At 49.3% G+C, this 18104-nt stretch overlaps 1 long non-coding RNA gene across 5 annotated transcripts in view; it reads left to right on the top strand.

Moving 5' to 3' along the window:
• LOC135575892 (uncharacterized) overlaps positions 1–10859 on the top strand; it is a 243537-nt gene extending 232678 nt beyond the window's left edge. For 3 of the 5 annotated variants that reach the window (XR_010467271.1, XR_010467270.1, XR_010467274.1), the window contains 3 exons: positions 836–939; positions 8307–8531; positions 9216–10859. This is a non-coding gene — a long non-coding RNA (uncharacterized LOC135575892). Of the gene's footprint in view, positions 1–835; positions 940–8301; positions 8532–9215 lie in introns of all 5 variants that reach the window. The other 2 variants (XR_010467272.1, XR_010467273.1) reach the window with 2 other exon arrangements.
• Positions 10860–18104: the final 7245 nt, after the last annotated feature.

Below are 18104 nucleotides of genomic sequence, written 5' to 3'. Positions count from 1 at the left end.
CCCGCCTCTCTTCAGGTTGCCGTAGGAGTAAAGCTGAGCTCAGCTGATCTGTGTTATTTGGTTAATGTCAACCTAAAAGTGCAATTCTTCTGAGGTGTGGAAGCATGTAAAAGGAAAAATATAATAAAATACATCACTGCAGATCACTGCAGAAGGGTTTTTCTTTACCTCCTCTCCAAGAAACATAATATTTGGGCCTATCTACCTCTTTTTCTTCAAAATCAGACAATTCTTATTTTTTAAAAAATCCTTTAAAAATGTCAAAACATTTCACTTAAAAATGAGTGTCCTGAAGTATCTTATTTTGAAAGCATTGGAATGAAACCTTTCAGCTCCTTCCAGACACGTTTCTGGGTGTCTCCAGCCAGACCTGCTTGTCCACGCTGAACTCTCCTGATTGTCCCTTTACTGGGCATCCACCAGTTAATGCTGGTTTAATACTGGAATAAGTGACTCTCCCATTGAAGCCAGTGTTTGCACTGATTTATCTGTTGCTAGCTAACTACAAATCGTTGCTGCTCTTATTCCTGAATGAGCTGTGCAGAAATAAACTTTAAGCCCTGCCTGTTGGCAAAGCCTGAGACCCAAGGCGTACAATCAAAACCCCGCCAGTGTTCTTATTCAGAGTGCAAAATTTAACTCCAGACACCGACAGGCATAAGGGAGCCCATTATAGCACCCATCAAGCCTTGTGCTCAATCAGACATTTCCAAGAAGCAGGGGCGTTTTGCTGAAATTTCTCATCTCCTCTCATTTATTTGATAACTGACCTTTATGAAATTTGCCAAATCTCGCACAGCCCGAGTACCACTCGGTGGTGTTTTTTCTCCTGCAGCCGACTCCCTGCTCCTAATGACCGGTCTCTTCACAGCCATTCTAACCTTTGACAAGAGCACTTCAGGAGCCTCATTAGCTGCTGGGAAGTTGTACGGTGGCCATGTAAGTAAATGGAGGGATTGGGATGAGAAATCTCTGTTAAATGGGGAGCTTTGCATGAGAGTTGGCTGTGGTGGTGGCTCAGATGTGAAGAGTTGTGTTGGAAGAAGCAGGGGAAGGTGATACAGGCTGGTGGCTTTTTGGTGACTCACATGAAGGGAGATACATGAGTTTTGAGCCAAAATAAATAGCATCCCCAACCCTGTCAACCCAAGCGGTCCGAGACCAAAGGCTGGTGGTGCCAGGGGGAACAAAATGCCTCCTTCGCTTGGGTGAGGGATGAGATGGAGGTGCCAAAGTGGATGGATGGGGATGTCTCTTTCCCAGGATGGTTGGGGTGTTATCTGGGAAACTCTGTGGGGTAATTTTAGGAGCAATGGTTGCGTTCATGGGAAAGTTTGCATGCCCTCTTCGCCCCGAATCACCATAAGGCTGCACCTCGTCCTCCAATGTGTGTGTGCCTGGGGACCAGCCCTGGTTCATCTGGTCTGAGACCCCAGCGAGGGCCAAAAAACCCATCAAGGCTCAGGAATGGCTCCAGGTCTGCCTAGGGCTGCAGCATCTGGGAGTGGCGGGGTGGAGAAATCCTCGGACCGTGGGGAGACCGTGGGGCTGGTGGGCAAGGGGGGTCACCCAGGCAAGGCGCCAGTCCTACACCGAGCAATGATCCCCTGCTGCAAAAGGGGAAGAGGCTGAGATATATAAATGCTGCCAGCAGGAGAGCAGAAGGGAAGCCAGACAGCTCCTTGCTTTAAAGGAGAGAGAGAGAAAACGAGCCTTTGTGATATCCTCACCCATTTACACACATAAAACTTTCTAAATGCTAAGCCAAATAAAGTCGTCTTATCGGCGTATTACCACTTAAGGCTCTTTCAGGCAGATTTAGAATGAATTAGTGTTTTTTTTAAGCACAAATAGGAGCAAAGTGAAATTTCTTACTCCATCACCCTGCATGGCTGATGCCTTAACCCTTGGAGGGGAAAGTAGCTCCCTGGGCAGGCGAGGGTTGTGCAGGTCCAGGCTGGGCCAAGGACTCTGGGTACTGATGTTTGGTACAAAAGCTGCTGTCTCTGATGGACACTGGAGATGTTGAGCCAGGTTTTGCTAAGGTGAATCAGCTCCATCCCATCCTGATATCTTGCCCTGGGTTTTGCCTGGAGAACAGGAGGCTGAGGAGAGACCTTCTCGCTGCCTACAACTACCTGAAAGGAGGTTGGAGCATGGAGGGTGTTGGTCTCTTCTCCCAAGTACCAAATGATAGGATGAGAGGAAATGGCCTCAAGTTGCACCAGAGGAGATTTTGACTGGATACTAGGAAAAAATTCTTCATGGAAAGGGTTGCCAGGCATTGGAACAGGCTGCCCAGGGCAGTGGTGGAGTCACCATCCCTGGAGGGTTTTAAAAGATGCATAGAAGAGGTTCTTAGGGACATGGTTTAGTGCTAGAGTTAGGTTGTGGTTGGACTCGATCTTGAGAGTCTCTTCCATCCAGAATGATTCTGTGATTCTATTATTAGAGGCCAGCGTTCAAGCTAGTTCCAGTTCTTGTGCGATGTTGGCAACCAGGATGTACAAGGCCCAGAAGGGCTGGGAAATAATATAACCAGTGGCCATTAACTGCCAGCTGTTCGGTGCACATGGAGTGATGCTGCCCAAGCCATCGCTGCCAGCAACAGAGGGATCTGGGCTGTTGGCGAAGGTGAATATCTGAAGCCAAATCCATCCCTGAAAGGTTCACCTTCAAGAGGGGCATCACTGGTGCCCTTCCAGAGTCCTGCGATTAATACGGAGTCATTAGCAGAGCAGCTGTTGGAAAGAACCTCCTGGGACCCAGCGTGCAAGAGCCATATGGTGCGGGAGGGATGGGTGGAAGAGCGTTGTCAGAAGCCTGTTGGCATCTGCCAAGCTGGGGCAATCTGGGAGACATCTTCTGCCACATGCCATGTGATAAATGGTGCTGGGAGCAGGGCTGACATCTCCATTTGCTCCTCTTTGTTGTGTAGCTCTTGGAAATCTTCATGCATTGGCTTGGGGCCACGGGTCTCTCCCACATGTGTGTGCTCTGGTGTCTCATGGAGCTGGTGGGAAATTTGCCATGAACTGTTGCTTCGATTTGGGATTTGCAGGTTGCTCTTTTGCACTGTGATAATCTTCCACACACTTGAGCAGACTCCAGATCCCAGTGCTGACTGAAAGGAGAATTTTCCCTTTGGTTAGGAATCAGCTTCTTCCCAATTCCTTTTCAGTACCTGCCAGAATGCGAGGAAAAATCAAAATATGCTGAATCTCCAGCTGGGTATGAAAGATCCTCTTCAACCCTTTCACAGCCCACTTTGCAGTCTGTTAACACCAACTCCACTATCTTGTTCTCATTGATTTTTGAGAGCTCCTGGGCCATCCTACAAAATTCCGAAGCTGTCTAAGTCTTTTCTTTTATCTTAATTTAAAAAAAAAAAAAAAACAACATATATTTATATACTTTTTTACTAGGCAGAAGACAACTCTTCAAGTGTGTCCTTTTCACACAAGGCAAATGGAGCTCACTTTGAAGAGAATCACAAAGGCAGGAGTGAATCCCACTCTCCCAGTCCAGCTTTCCTCAGTTGTTCAAGACCAATCGAGAAGGTTGGACAGGCGGGATTTCGATTTCTGCCTCCAGCCCATTGAGTTTCCCCAACAAACCACCATACTGAAGCTGCTGCCAGGAGCCAGCACTCTTTGTGGTCAGCTGCCCAGATTTAAGTAGAACATACCTTGGGCACCTTTGAATGTCAACCCTTCAGCTCAGCATCTCCATGGCTTATACTGAGACCAGGCTCTCCCCTTGATATGCAAAGACTCTTCCAGGCCAACGCTAATATTGTGTCCTGTGACCACTCGCTGTGCCGGTGTTTCACTCACTGAGCCCCTTAATTTTTGCCTTTTGACCAATTTCTCCTGTTTGACTTGAACATATTCTTTTTAGCTCATGGTGCAATGGCATTTGGTACCAGCCACCAATCTGTGCTTGCGTGGCTCGTGGCCAGCAGCTCAAGGCCAGCAGCTCAAGGCCAGCAGCTCCTCGTCGAGGGCTGCGTCTGCATCCAAGGAATCGCACCCCCGGATGGTGGCTTGGGATGCTCTTCATTTCTTGGTGTCTTGCACAGTCATTCTGTGGTCTAGGTCACTTGAAGGTACTAGAGCATGTTCTAGGTCACTTGAAGGTTCTATATTTCTGTTCTAGAGTTTGTTTCTGGCTCCCTTGAAGGTTCTAGGTTGGGTTCTAGCCCACCTGAAAATTCTAGATTGGGTCATCAATGTGCTTGGCAGCCTTTTTCCTTTTTCTTTGCCCTAAACCCAAGCTGAGTTGTCACAAGATTTATTAAAGATCCCAGTGATCTCATCCAGCTGTTTGTGCCCCAGCTGGGGCTGAGCAGGTGGGTGGTAACTAGAACAGATGCTCTGGAGTCGGGGATGTTTGTCTCATCTCGATTGCCTAGAAAGCCTTTCAGAAACCCTTCTGCTCATTTATTGTCCCTCTGTCACTGCTTGTCCCCACTCCTCCAGGACAAGATCAGAGGCTGAAGCCAGAGACCGTTGGTTCCTCCCCAAGCAGGGCTTCATTTTCCCAAAAACAAAGAGGGTTTCTCCTCTCCTCAAGCCCAGTGCAAAGCCAGGACATGCCATAATTTAAAGGAAAAAAACAAGTTGGTTGTTTACATCACTACATTCATGAGGAAAACTGGTCCTATAAGTGCTAGGCTGGGCGGAGCCTCATCTGCTGCCTCCCAGGTGATGGGCTGGGGCAGGATCAGGTGCTCCTGGGCTGACTGGGGGCTCTCTATAAAAGGGGTCTCTGGGCTCCCAGAGGGGTTTTGGCTGCTGGGTGCTGGTGAGTACATTTGGCACTTCAGGAACACAGACCTATTTTTGTCAGCCGTCTGGTGCTGCGGAGGGGACAGGCTTTTTTTGGGGCTGCTGGTGATGCTTTGCTCTCATTTCAGATGAACGGGGGGAGCTGCCAACTGCATGACTCGGGGTGTTTTAAGGAAAAGTGCAATGAAAATGTGTTGGCTCCCACCTCCTGTCTCTCCTGCTGCCAGGGTTTGTACAGCTGTTTCCTTTAGCGCAAAACTTGATGCTAAAAATACTTTGGAAAACTTAGGGGTGCCAGCATCCCAAATTGCCTTATTTTGTGCTTTTTTTTCTTGGTTGCTTTCTCCCTGAGCAAAGAGGTTGCCAGGTGCTTCTCCCCTCTGTAGCAGCAAAGGGGTTTGGGATGTGCTGTTTGCTCCCCATGCGAGGTGTGGGGAGGCTGGATGGAGGAGGAGGAGGATGAGCATAGCCCAGCTGCGTTAGAGCCGGGGAATTGACCCTTGGGAGCAGCCAGATTTACACCCACCTGGGGCTGTTCTGGGTCTGGCAGAGAAATATTCCTCTTTTTCCCACCCACCACCTCCTCACTGCTGGCAGGAGCCGTCCTGATGTCCCGCCTGGAGCTGTTTGCTGGGACATCCCCCATCCAGGTCCCCGAGATGTGGTTCCGTATGATGCTCTCAAGGTGTATTTATCCTCCTTGCTGTTGGGCACGGTCAGAGGCCAGGGCTAGGAAAAGGCTGGGTTTTGGGCTGGCCCCTGTTCTGGGTCACCAGCCCATATGGAGCAATAGCAAAGAGTGGTAGGAACACGCTGGCGTCTCCTGCGTGTCTCACCCCTGGGGGAAACAGAGGCAACAGACAGATGTGTGGTCACGTGCATCATCTCCTGCTCCTTGTTCCCACACCAAAAAGAGAAGGTCCGGGTGGCCATAATGCAGAGAAAAAACATCAGGAAAATCCAGCCTGCCTGAGGATTTTATTCACGTTTTTCCTGCCTGTTCTCCCCCATCCCTGGTCCCTTCCCTGCAGCATGGTGGGCTCTGAGCCCGCCTTGGGCCACATGTGGCCCCCTCTTTCTGTTCTTCAGAGCAGCCCCCAAAACTAGGATTGAAACGCTTTCTGGATGCCAAGAGATGCAGGTGCTGTCGGACTTCATCTGCAGTCACCCCCCAGGACACCGATCCCCAGCTGAGCGGAGAATTACTCCGAGCAACGTTTCCTTTCAGACATTCAATTTTAACTTCCTCTTTCTTAATTTAATTCCGTCATTCCTCCATTTCACTCCCCTGGGAAGCGATATCTCATCCTTATATCCAGAGATTTGCCGTCTTTAATTTGGCTCCGCTATTAAAAGGCGAAGAAGAGGCAACACTCCAGTTTGTCTGAAGGGATGTTCGTTAGCCTGGCTCATTTCACCCCACTTCTGTGTCCCAAAGCCCTCAGTCTGTGCTGGTGACAGATTCAGGAGTTCCTGGTGCTGGGAAGGGACAGAATGCAGCCCTGTACCCTAGTCCCCATCATCCCACGCGGTCCCCAGCGCAGGGTCATTCCTCCATCAGTTAATCCCTTAATGCGCTGTGTGCGATGCTGCTGCCACGCTCCCGTTTCCAGAGTGTTTCTCTTCCCCCCAAAGCTATTTTTATGAGGCCTTTGTTACTTCCTAATTGTCCAAACCACTTTTCCATATTTCTCTTGATAAAGGCAGATTTTTAAAAGCAGTTCAGCGTCTCAGCCATTTTAGAGTCATCATCTGCTTCATCCCTTTTATTGTTTAGTGAATGGCCTACTTTCACTCAAATTTTTGTATTCCCCCCCCTTACCGAGAGAGGGTTGATTTTTTTCACCTTTTTTTGAAGGCTTGCTTCTACCTCTTAAATAATTCCCCTTACATTGACTCTTTCTGCCTTTATTATGTTATTCCTCCCCATTCCCGTGCTGGGCCAGCCTCCACAGGCTCTGCTTCTCTCCCAGTGCTGTGACTTGGGTTTATTTTATTTCCTTTCCCTTGCAAACCTCATGGGTTTGGAGGTTTATTGCATTTATCAAAGAAGGGGAAGCACTGGCACTGGTTTTCAGGGCGGTGGTTGCTGTTACAGTAGTCATAAAAAGCAGAGTGGGTTGTTTTTTTTACTTTTCTAGCTTTTTTAAGCCCCAAAATATCACATATAACCACTGTTCATGCACAGTTTCAGCTGCTCTCTGATGTTTCCCGCAGAAACCAGTTGTTGGAGAGAAATTTCAACTGGCCCTCGATCCCTCACCCCAGTAAGAGAGGAATTGGGCCCCAAAACAGAGGCTTTGGAGCTGCCTGGGGACAACTGTCAGCTTTCGCAGATTATTACCTATCACAAGGAAAGAAATGCAAAGGAGACAAAACGCTGCAAAACAGTTTTGTTTCCAAATATTGAAATAAGGGGCATGAAGGGAAGGGGAACTTTTAATCTTGGAGACAAACAAAGCCTTTCCCTCCAGCTGATGCAGGTGAGATTGCAGCAAGGAGAAAGTGGATAGGAAAATTTATTACTGGTTTGGTGGGGTTTTTTAATTTCTTTTTTAACTCCTTACTAGCCCTGCTGCACCCTGGGGCAGCCTCCTTTAAGTCATTAGGATACAGAGAGCCAACAAAAATTCCCTCTGGGAGATGATGCTGAATCCCACTCTGGTCCAGCTGAGCCCCAGATTGATGGTTTGGGGTGGGACCCACTTTGCTATAAGCTTCACAGAAACAGGAGCTTTTGCATTTGCTGTTTAAGATAGTTTTTTATAGGGAGAAAAAAAAATGTTAGGAAGATGAAAGTTGAGGTTTGAAGCAAGCCTTTCTGCTAAACCTCCTGAGGATTCAAACTGGCATTTCCATCACCAAGTCTGAGCAAAGTCCTCGGCTGCAATAGCAGCGTTCAGTTGGACTCCAGCTGTAACGAGTGGTATTTGAAAATAAATATATATATACAGTTCATTCCGGTGCCTGTGCAAGAGCTAAGTGGGAATGGCAGGAAAAGCATGTTGGTCCTCCAAGTGTGCATAGATGGGCAAGTGGCACAACCATGGAGTAGACATCAGAGAATCCACCCAGGACAGCAAAGGTGTGATGTCCCAAATGGGGAAAAGGCTTGCCCCAGAGGACCCGCTGCCAGCTGGGGTTTCCCAGCAAACGCCGACCAAGGCTTTTCCCCTGGGACTGCTCTGAAGTGCCTGCAGATTCTCCAGTGTCTGATAAGGAAAACACTCACGACACTGCTTGTTCCTCAGTGGAGCCATTAATTATGTCTTTCACTCCTCTGCCAGGCTGCAGATTCTCACCAAGCCTGTCGGAACATAATTCTCTTCAGATTCCTATTATTACTGTCAAATTTAGTTCAAATTGCCTCGTAAGGTACAAAATGACAAGGGAAGACACGCTGGCTGTCTCAGGCACAGGGAGTGCAATTGCATAAACCTCTTTTCCTTGGGAAACAAGGTTTACAGAAATGAAAGTACCTTTGTTTTTGTTTTGTTTTGTTTTTCTGGAGCTCAGCACGTGCAGCCTGGCATTGCTGAGGGACGGCGACGTGCAGCCACCGCGGCAGCAGCATCCAGGGACCGCTCTCTCTGTGGATGCTCGTCTGCAATCTTGGCGCCTCAGGGCACTACCAAAAACTCCTCTCAGCAGAAGCCCGGGACGAGTCACCTGTTCTTGAGTTGCAGGAAAAGCTCTGGACCAAACCCAGCCCTGAATTTTTCATTGAACTGGAAGCACATGGTGAGCATCATGGTGGGAGATGCCCTCTGCCTTGGGAGTTCACACCAGGGGTTTAAGTGGGTTTTTAGTTGTAGGATAATTTCTTCTTTTCTTTTTTCTTTCCCCGAATAACCCCTGGGGGGTGCAGAATGCGATGCTTTCAGGGACCAGGAGCACCTCTATTTCGAGGGTTTACCAACCACTTAATGGGGCATCTCCATCCCTTCCCTGGGATGTGCTGATGTTCCTACTGATGTGCAGTTTAGCACTTGATATCTGCAGAAAAAACAGAAGTAAAATTGCTTTATAAAGGTAATCGCAGGGGAACGGGGTCCATCCTTTGTCACCTTTCCACCTCTGTGAGCGAGCACTGGGAGCGGCTGGCTGGGACCAGAGGAGGGATCCTGAGCAGCCGGATCCATCCCAACTCTGCAACAAACTAGGATAAAAGATTAAATGTTTTTCTCTCCCTTTTTAGTGTGCCTTATGCCTTATTTATGACTCTCATTGAAGGCAGAGAGCGAGCGCAGGGACGTGGGCAGAATAACGCACCGGCTAAAGGTGGGGGAGAGGAATTACCAGGGAGAATCACTTGCAGCGAAGCCAGGGCAGCGATGTGGGAACAGGGAGCCGTCCTGGATGGGGAGCAGCATCCAGGCTCCAGGAAAAACATGACTCTGGGTTTATATTTGTTTTCTCTTCAAGCTTTTTATCCGGTGGTGGATGCAGGAGTTGGGCACAGGCTGAGGGCAGGACCCTGGGGGCAGCTGAGACAACACAGCCTTGGTCAGGCTGTGCCTGGGGAGCAGCCCATGAGCTGGAGCATCCTGCAAAGTACCAGCGCACCCAAAGGGGAAGGAGGGAACCGACGTATGCTTACCTGTCCAGGAGAACACCTCGTACAGGCTGCTCAGCCCCTGGGGAGGGACTGACGAAGCAACTGCAAACAAAACTCTTTTCCTGAGCACTTGGAGGCTTTGCTTTTTCCAGCCCATCCTTGTTGTCTGGGTTGCAAGGCTGAAGATGAGCGAGTGGAGAAGGGAGATGGTTGGGATGCAGGTGCTGAGCTCTGCTCTGCTGCCTCAGGATCCAGCCCCAAACCCAGTGTGCAGCTATCCTAAATCCTAGAAACCATTTCAGTGAAAAAAACAGACATCTCTCTTCCTTTCAGAGTGCTTCACAGCTTGCAGAAGTTTGTGCCGCTTCCCCCAACATGGAAAAGCGTGCCTGCAAACACAAGCCCTCGCTTCCTCCAGCATAAACCTCCCTCTCTTGGGAAAGGAAAGCAATGAAATTAAATCATCATCCTCCACAAAACACCAGAACACCAAAACCAGCCAAGACCCAGCTCAAAAATAGATGATTGAAGCGCAAGGTGGTTTGATATCGCAGTGTGTGTGGCTACGTGGGGGAAGGCACAGCACGGCAGTTTTGTGCTCATGTGCCCTTGGTAAGCAAAGAAGAGCATTGGGCTCACTGTAAACTCATGATAAGGGAAACCACTCTTTGCTGTAACGTACCTAGAGACTGGAAATCCAGAAATACTGGAAATTAGGCTACCAAGGTCTCGTTTGTGCAGCTGCTCTGTGCAGAGGCCTTGCAGACCAAGCTCTGTGCCTCTGAGCAGATGTTGCTCATCCCACTACGCCAGCACTCACCTGCTTTCACAGATGTTCCTGCTTAATGAGCAGCTAGTTCGTATTTTTTCCCCATGTGCTGTGGGTCATCTCAGGTCTGAGTGATTCGAAAATATGCACAGACCGTGTAGCCCAACACAAATGAAAGGATTTTGCTGTGCTATGTGGCGCTGGGAACCTTTGGACCAGTGATTGACTGGAGGTGGGTTTTGGGACCCTTTCAAAGTCCCTTTTAAACTTTGGATGAAGCAACAGGGTTGATATATGGAATATCCCTCATTTTTTCCTCCAGCAAATTCCATCTCAGGGCTCTGGATGCTGCAGCCACAGGATTCACCCGCTGTGGTGGAGGATCTGCAGAGGTGGTGGTCTGAGAGCCCCCAAACTCGTTGCACGCAGGATGATTTGATGCCAACAACTGGTCTTTTTCAGATGAGGGACTTCAGAAGCGAACAAGCATCCTAACTCTGACATCTCCACTGAGCCGTATTATTAGTTTTGGCGATTAAATAGAAACCCGTTTGCAGGTGACAATGCTGTAAAAATAAGTAGGTACCAGAGTCTACATCGTGAAAATCAGGCAGGAGAACAGAGCTCAGGCAGCATACATAATCCGTGGGGAAATAAGTGTGTGAATAATGAATGAGCACTGGAAAAAATAAAATACATTATTGTGGTAAAGATAAGTCTATTAAAGTCTTGCTGCAGAGCCTGCGCTGAGATGCCTGATATATTACAGAGTTCTCTGCCTCCGGGTCCAGCTCTCTCCTCTGCTTGGCCGAGTGCCCCCACCTGAACATCCCCCAGCATGGGCTCACCAGACACCCCCCACTCACCTGGGACAGACACCTTGGACCTTCTTGGCCCCTTTTCCTGCTCCCCGTAAGTGCCCTGCCGCAGCTTTTAGCCAATTCAAGGGAATCGCCACCGGGATGGGAGTTGGGTGCAGCGCAGTCCGTGAGCACTGGTGGGATTTCTGTTTAATCCCACTGCAGGCTCTACCCCCACCCATGCTTTGCTTTTGAAAGGAAAAAGCTTTCTGCTTGCTAAATCCAGGGTTGCTGCGCTTGGCTGCAGGAGGCAATGGGGCTGCTAAAGCTCATTGCCCCAACATTTCTGTGAGCAAACGCCTCCTCTGTTGTTTGTTTGTTGTCTCTTTGTACCACCCATTGCACCTTCATCCAGGGCTGAACTACCCCAAGCTCTTGCTGGACTCAGAGTCTCAAGGGCTCATCCCTTCATCACCCTCCTCTGCACACCCCTGGGCACGGAGTCCCCGGGTGGACGCTCCTGTCCCTTGGGATGCCCACAGCCATCTCATATACTGCCTGGTGTCGAGCCTTCTTGGAGACAGACCCTGGTGTTGCAAGCTCTTTTTTCCTACCCTTGTTTAAAAACACCCAAATTAATTGATGCGGTGCTTTTCCATCACAGCCTCTCTGGCTACGAGAAGAGCCTGTGTTGTTCTGCACTGACCTGAAACAATTTGTCGGCGGACGGTTCAGCTGTGGCAGGGGATGGTGTCTGCTCCCATTACGGCTTTCCCTTCTGATCTGAGCTTGGTTTCCCTGTTTTTCTCCCAAAGAAAAGGGGTTTTGTTCATGCTTCTCCTTCAGCAGGAGGAAATTTCCAAAGGAGCAGTCATGTTGAATCAAAATCTTTCCCTCCTGAATGGGCCGGTGTGCTTTGTGGAGATTTTGCTGTTTCTTTTTGAACCTCTCCTGGATGCAACTTGGGTGAAGTTGGATGAAGTGGGGTGTGGGGCTGCACTGTTGCAGGTGGCACCCTGGAGCAGTTGTTGGATCTGGGCTTTGAGGAAGGTACATTTCTCTGTTTTATATTAAAAGAGCAAGAATTGCTTTTTTTTTTTCCTTTTTAAAGGAATGGAAAAATCTGTGCCATCACAGGAGAGGGAAATCTTCCAAGCTGGGCTATACATCTAGCTGCTCACCCCCAAGAAAAGCACCATGTACCTATCCCCGTATATGCTTCTTGGCCTCCTCCAGACAAATGTCCATCCCTCTGTCCATCCAGCTGCTCTCCCTGGGCATGGGCCTGGTGAACAGGGCACAGACGAGCACTGAGCAGAGGTGAGATCTCAGCCTGGTCCTGGGACTGGCGCTGTCTTGGCAGCATTTCTTAGTGAGAAACTGCATCAATGTGACTATCACACTGTTGAAAGATAGAGAGATTTGCGTTGGGATGGTCAAGGAACCCTCAGCAAAGGGTGAGAAAGCCCTTCCTGGGCATGTGAGCACTGCCGAGCATCATTTCCTCACCCACATCTACATCAAAGGAGCTCAGGGTTGTTGTTTTAAAGCAGTCTGAGGTATCCTAACCCTTCACAGCAATCGGTGCTGTGCTAGGGGAAGCCCAGGTTTGCTCCAGCATGGGGTGATGCTGTGGCCTCGATGGCAGAGCTGCAGCTTGTCCCGCTCTTCCATGAGACACAGTCCTGCAGGAAAGGGGTTGGGAAGGGTTCTGCAGCAGAGAAGAAGCACCAGCCTCATTTTAGTGGTTGAAGAATGAGTTTGATGCGCATTGTGGGATCTGGGGAATTGCAAGGGGGGAGAGAGTGGTGGAAGAAATGGCAGCTAGGAATATTGGGGGTAAAAATAACATCAATAACAAAAAGAGAGCAAGAAGGAAATCAGCTAGGGCTGCCCATCAGCTTGGTGATTTAAGATTCACTTTGAAAATATATTCCCCTTCAGGGGAAACACGTGCCTGCCCCGCTGGCAGCAACGAGAGGCAGCTCCTGCTCCATGGAGGAGGCATTTGGGCAGGGAAGCTCTTTCAAGAGCTGCTGGTATGGGGGTTTTCGTTGTTGTTTTTTGTTCGTTTGGGGTGTTTTTGTGGTGGAGTTTTGCAGTGCCAAATCTCTTGGGGACAAGCGCTGGGCTGGCAATTCCAGCTCCTGCAGCCCCATCGCACCTTGGCAAATGGAGTGTGGGGCTGGGGATGGTGCGGGAGTGTGGCCAGGGCTTCATCTCGGGGTGGTCATGGAGAAGATGCTGCAGCAGGTCCCAGGGTGAGGACTGGCTTCTGTGCAGGAATCCAGGTACATCTCCCTGGAAAGAGCTTCAAAGGCTCCTTAAATACCTTTCCTCCTCATAGCCCCTGCTTTGCATTTTCATTTTTCAAGCACCTCATAATCACACTAATTAATACATTTTGGGATAACTCTTCCTGGCTTCCATCAAATTTAAATCAGCATCTATTAGCATATTGCTATGTCTGTGTTGTTTGTAAAAGTCCGGCATAACCTTGTACTTCATTATGAAGCCAGGAACTATTTCAGAGATGAGCTGCAGCGCTGGAGAGCAGTGAGCTGAGATCAGGATGCCTGCTTTTATTTTCCTCCCAGATCATTAGAGCCCTTTTGGGTACCACAGTAGCATCTTGGGAGCACCATGTCCACATTCAGCTGCAGTCAGCCAATTCATAGTTGGTGTTTGCCCCCCAGACATTTTGGTGGAGATGAATTCAGTGATACCAGAGCAGTCTCATGCATCTGGTTGACCCCACTGGCTCTCCCTGGGGCTGTTCTAAGTTGTCTCCCCAAAGTGAGCAAGTCCACAGTGTTGTCCCACCGTGGTGCCACATTCAGGCTCCCCTTCCCCAGCCTCTTCCTTCATCCTGGAAGGTGACACTGTGCGAGAAGTAGAGACCAATGAATGCTGTTTGAAATCGACCCTTGCTGTGAAAAGAGGTAATTTTGCGCTTTGCGCCTTCTCTCTTCTTGCTTTCCCTTCCCTCGTGCTGGCAGGAGTGATGGGATGAGCTGGGGACAGGAAAGGATGGGCACTGGGGCAGCTCTTGCTCCCGAAGCCCATCAATTGGAGAAGAAGGGTCTCTGGAGGGCGTCAGTTCAGGGAGAGTTTGGCATCTGAGTCCATTGAACGTGGGACGCGAGGCTGCGTCCCGCTCCACCCCCCGCCTGCCATCCCTCACAGGGGGAAAGTGGATGTTTAATCCCTTTGACAGCCAGATTTCTGTGGCTGGGGGCGGGTGAGAAGGTTTGGAGGCTTTATGAACACAAATCACTCAAGGTTTTGGCCTTTACGTTTGGGGTCAAAAGTCCTTCTGTCCTGTCCCCTCCCTCCCACCCTCAGCGAGCACAAAGGAGGTGGAACGAGGGTAGTTGAAGAGGCTTGAGGATCTTTTTGGCACATTTGCTCGTGTCCCCCAGGGAAATTCCCACTGCAGAGCAAAGCCAGCCCTCACTGCCCTTCCTGCACTCTCTTTTTTCCAGCTCCCGGCAATAGCAATAGCTGCAGCCGCCGTGATCGATTCTTGGTGTCAGCGCCGGCCCCCACGTGCCGGGGCAGGTCAGGCATCTGTGCCCCCAGCGCTGGCCGGGGTGCGGAGTAAAAGTCAACCAGATAACCATCACAGCCATTAATCATAATTAGAGGTGCCAGGGCAGGTCGGAGCAAATATACCCCATCTCATCTCGGCTGTCGAATCGAGGTCCCACAGGGCCAAGCCCCCTCCGTGCCCTGGGCGGGCTGGGGCTGGGGGGATGTGGTGTAGCCCCCTGGGAAGGGGCAGAGACAAGGCAGGGAGGCTGGAAATTAATGGAGAGATGTGCAGAAATCCTTAAAAAAACCCATATATATCCATATATATTTTTTAATATATATTTATATATACAAAACATATATTTGAGTCATGCCCTTGCTGGCACAGCCACTGTCTCCCTCTCCTATCCCAACAGCATCTCCCAGACCACCACCACCTTTCACAACCTGATGCAGAAGCCCCCAGAATGGCCAAGAAAACAGCATAGGTTACAATATCACACCAAGATTAACGCTATCCCTATTATTTTCCAAGCAGTGGTTGTTTGCAGAGAAAACCTCAGACACTTTTGCCTCTGGCTAACACACTCCCTCATCACTGCACTTCTCCTAAAAAATGTCCCCAAAGTATTTGTGGGGCTTTTTTCCAGCTGTCTGGCCAGTTAGAAGGGCAAAAAATGATCAAGCTCCACCGGCTGCTCAGTGCACAAGCTCTCTGCAGCTACTTTAGCTGTATCAGCTTGGAAAATGTATCCTTCAATCAGTTTAAGCCCCTAGGCTTGATGTAATTTTACCGCTGCCTTCTCTCTAAGGTACTTTTATGACTGCTATCTCTAAGTATTTACAGACGGAGCAGCAAAGTGAGAAGAGACTTTGTTTAGTTTGTCCCCAGCATGGGCAGGAGCTTGAGGGTTGGCAGATGGGGCTTTTCCCCTTTTTGATTCCGAGGGACCCATGGTGGGACCGCTCCTGCTTACTGTCACGGACAAGGAGCACGTTTCAACACCAGCAAAACCTCCATCCTTGGCAGGAACCGGAGCATTCACTGGCCCTTAAATCCTCCCATTCCAGATCTTCCTTTGGGTGGGAATTGAATTTGCTACGGTGCAACTTCTCACAGGGATGCTCTCTGATCTCTGCTGCCCCCTCTAGTCCCCTCTTTAAGGTCCAGCATCAGTTTCCAGGGGTAAAAAACCACCCTGGAGATGTGGGAAGCTGCAAATCAGGTTGTGATGCTGCATGAAGAGGCACATGGGTGCCCACGCTGAGCTCTCCACGTGCTACTGCCCCATGAAACCACCGATCTGACAGCTTTCTAATGTCAGTTTATAACTGAATTAGATATTGCCTCTGTCTCTGTTCATAAAAATTATTCTTGGATAGGTCTCTGAAGCTTAGACTGTCAGCAGTGCTATGTTAACTTTTTTAAATAAATCAGTCAGTAAATCAAGTGCAGAACAAGCAACAGAGTTAGGTGTATGCTTAAGCTGGAGCCAGTGAGACAAAAGGACCTGTTCGAAGCTTGTGCTTAACTGCTCTTCAGGGTGGGCCAAGTTTGCTGAATCCAGCCCTGCAGAGAGCTCTTTAAATGTAGCTAATTGCACATTGTGTGTAATGGGAAAGTTCTTGCCTCTGAAATAACCAACAATTATTTATTAGGGACGTTCTTTAGCAGTCACACAATAGACACAGATGCTGCAAACGAGGTGCTTTCTGCACCATTCCTGCTGATCTGCTGCTTCTCCCCAGGTGCCGTTCACACACGGGGGAGGGTGGTCCTCGCTGTCCCCACTCCGGGCACACCCTGGCAGAAGCATCAGATCCCTCTTCTCCATCACTTCTCACGCACTCCTGAGCTACTCGGGTTGATAACTCACAGAGCCAAGGGTCTTGAACTCCGTTCAGCTTCTCTTTCCTTGGGTGAAACCCATCCCAAACCCACCCTGTGCCCATGCAAGATTCTCTGATTCTTTAATTGCTTTTATAACCTCCACTTTATCCCATCCTGCAGTTAATTGAAGTTGATTTACCCACCTGGCCCCAGAACTACCACAACCTTCTCCTGCACTGCTCTTGGGTTTTGACACGTCAGGCCCAACTTCTCTTCTTCCAGTCATTTTAACAACAGCCTTTTATGGGCTGAAATGCTCCAGATTTGGGTGGCAGAGATAGGAAATGACCATGAGGAGCAACAGAAAACTTGTCCTGTGATTTTGTAGGTATCTTTTCATCCCATCCCTGAAAGGCATGAGAGATTCCCACCAAACCAATGTGTTTTCTGGCAGGTGGGATATTGTGAGCAGCACACAAAAAGCCCATCTGTACAACCCTCCATCCATCCCTCCATCCATCGCATCTCTGTCTGTTTGGCCTGTGCTGAGGCAGGGCCACTTCTTGCCGTGACCATGCAGATGAAGGTATAGTTGTTAACATAGTAAATTTAATTCATTAATCAAGGGGGAAGAGCATTCATCTATCCACTTATCGACATGTCTAATGCTTTTGTTTGCCTGCATCTTCACTTCTGTCTCACCTCGCAGACATGCAGACAGCAATTTCAGGACAAAGCCAAGTTGGAAATTCCAGCAGAAGACAAATACCCCCCATCACCACCTCCCTTTGCATCCTCCAGGGTTGCTAAGTGACAGCATTTCTGCATTTCTGCTCTCACTGTGAGAACCTGAGTGCTTAAAAGCAAGAAAATGGCTATTTAAGGACATGATAACTCATGTTCTTTGGTAGCGACCGACAAGCTGTTTGTTCTGAGTGGACTGGGGATATTTTCACCCAGAAATTAAATTTGGAGGGGATGAGTAACAGCTTCAGTGGGAACTTGGCCTTGCCTACGCCTTCTCTGCAAACACATGTTGGGTTGTGGACCCTGCACAGGGACCTACAGGCACATGTTGGGGGATTTTATAGCCCAATTTGTGGCCATAGAGCCCAATGGGCAGAGACCAGGAGGGTCCATGCACCTCTGCCTCAGTTTCCCTGCCTTGTACAAGGAGGCTCAGGACTTTGCTATAAGGACAGCTGTGTGCTGAGTCTGGGAGCCCAGCACTGTGGATCCTGACCCCTGCGATGCTGAAGAGCTCATCCCAATTTTACTTGCAGCACCCAAGACAACGGAGCAAGGGGAGCTCGCTCAAAACTTTGCAGTCTCACTCCTCACTCAGCTTCACCCAGGCAAGTTTCCAAGCAGGTTGGCCAGATCCTGTCTCCTGAATCCCACGCTGGAGGCTCCGGTGCACATCACCAGCAGCAGAGCCGGAATGCAATCAGCCTGGTTGCTTCTCCTCTCCTCTCCTCTCCTCTCCTCTCCTCTCCTCTCCTCTCCTCTCCTCTCCTCTCCTCTCCTCTCCTCTCCTCTCCTCTCCTCTCCTCTCCTCGCTGCCAAACGGCTCCGTTTATTTATTTTTTATTCCACTGATGTTGGGATCACTCTTCTTTGATGCCATTGAAAATCATTGATTTACCACAGAGTTCTCAATAAGCAATTTGGAGCGATTGAAGCCATTATCTTACTCTGGATCACATGGTGTTGGGAGTGAGGGGCAAGGGGGAAGGAGAAAAAAGATAAGAAAGAAAAATGGCTGGAGCTCCCCACAACCAGCCTGGCTCCATTCCACATCGCATTATACATCTCTAACCTC

This window comes from Columba livia, chromosome 20 (assembly GCF_036013475.1).
Source record: "Columba livia isolate bColLiv1 breed racing homer chromosome 20, bColLiv1.pat.W.v2, whole genome shotgun sequence".
In the NCBI taxonomy this organism is placed as follows: domain Eukaryota; kingdom Metazoa; phylum Chordata; class Aves; order Columbiformes; family Columbidae; genus Columba; species Columba livia.
Note: the sequence above shows the minus strand (reverse complement) of the source record. Positions and strands in the feature narration are given on the sequence as shown.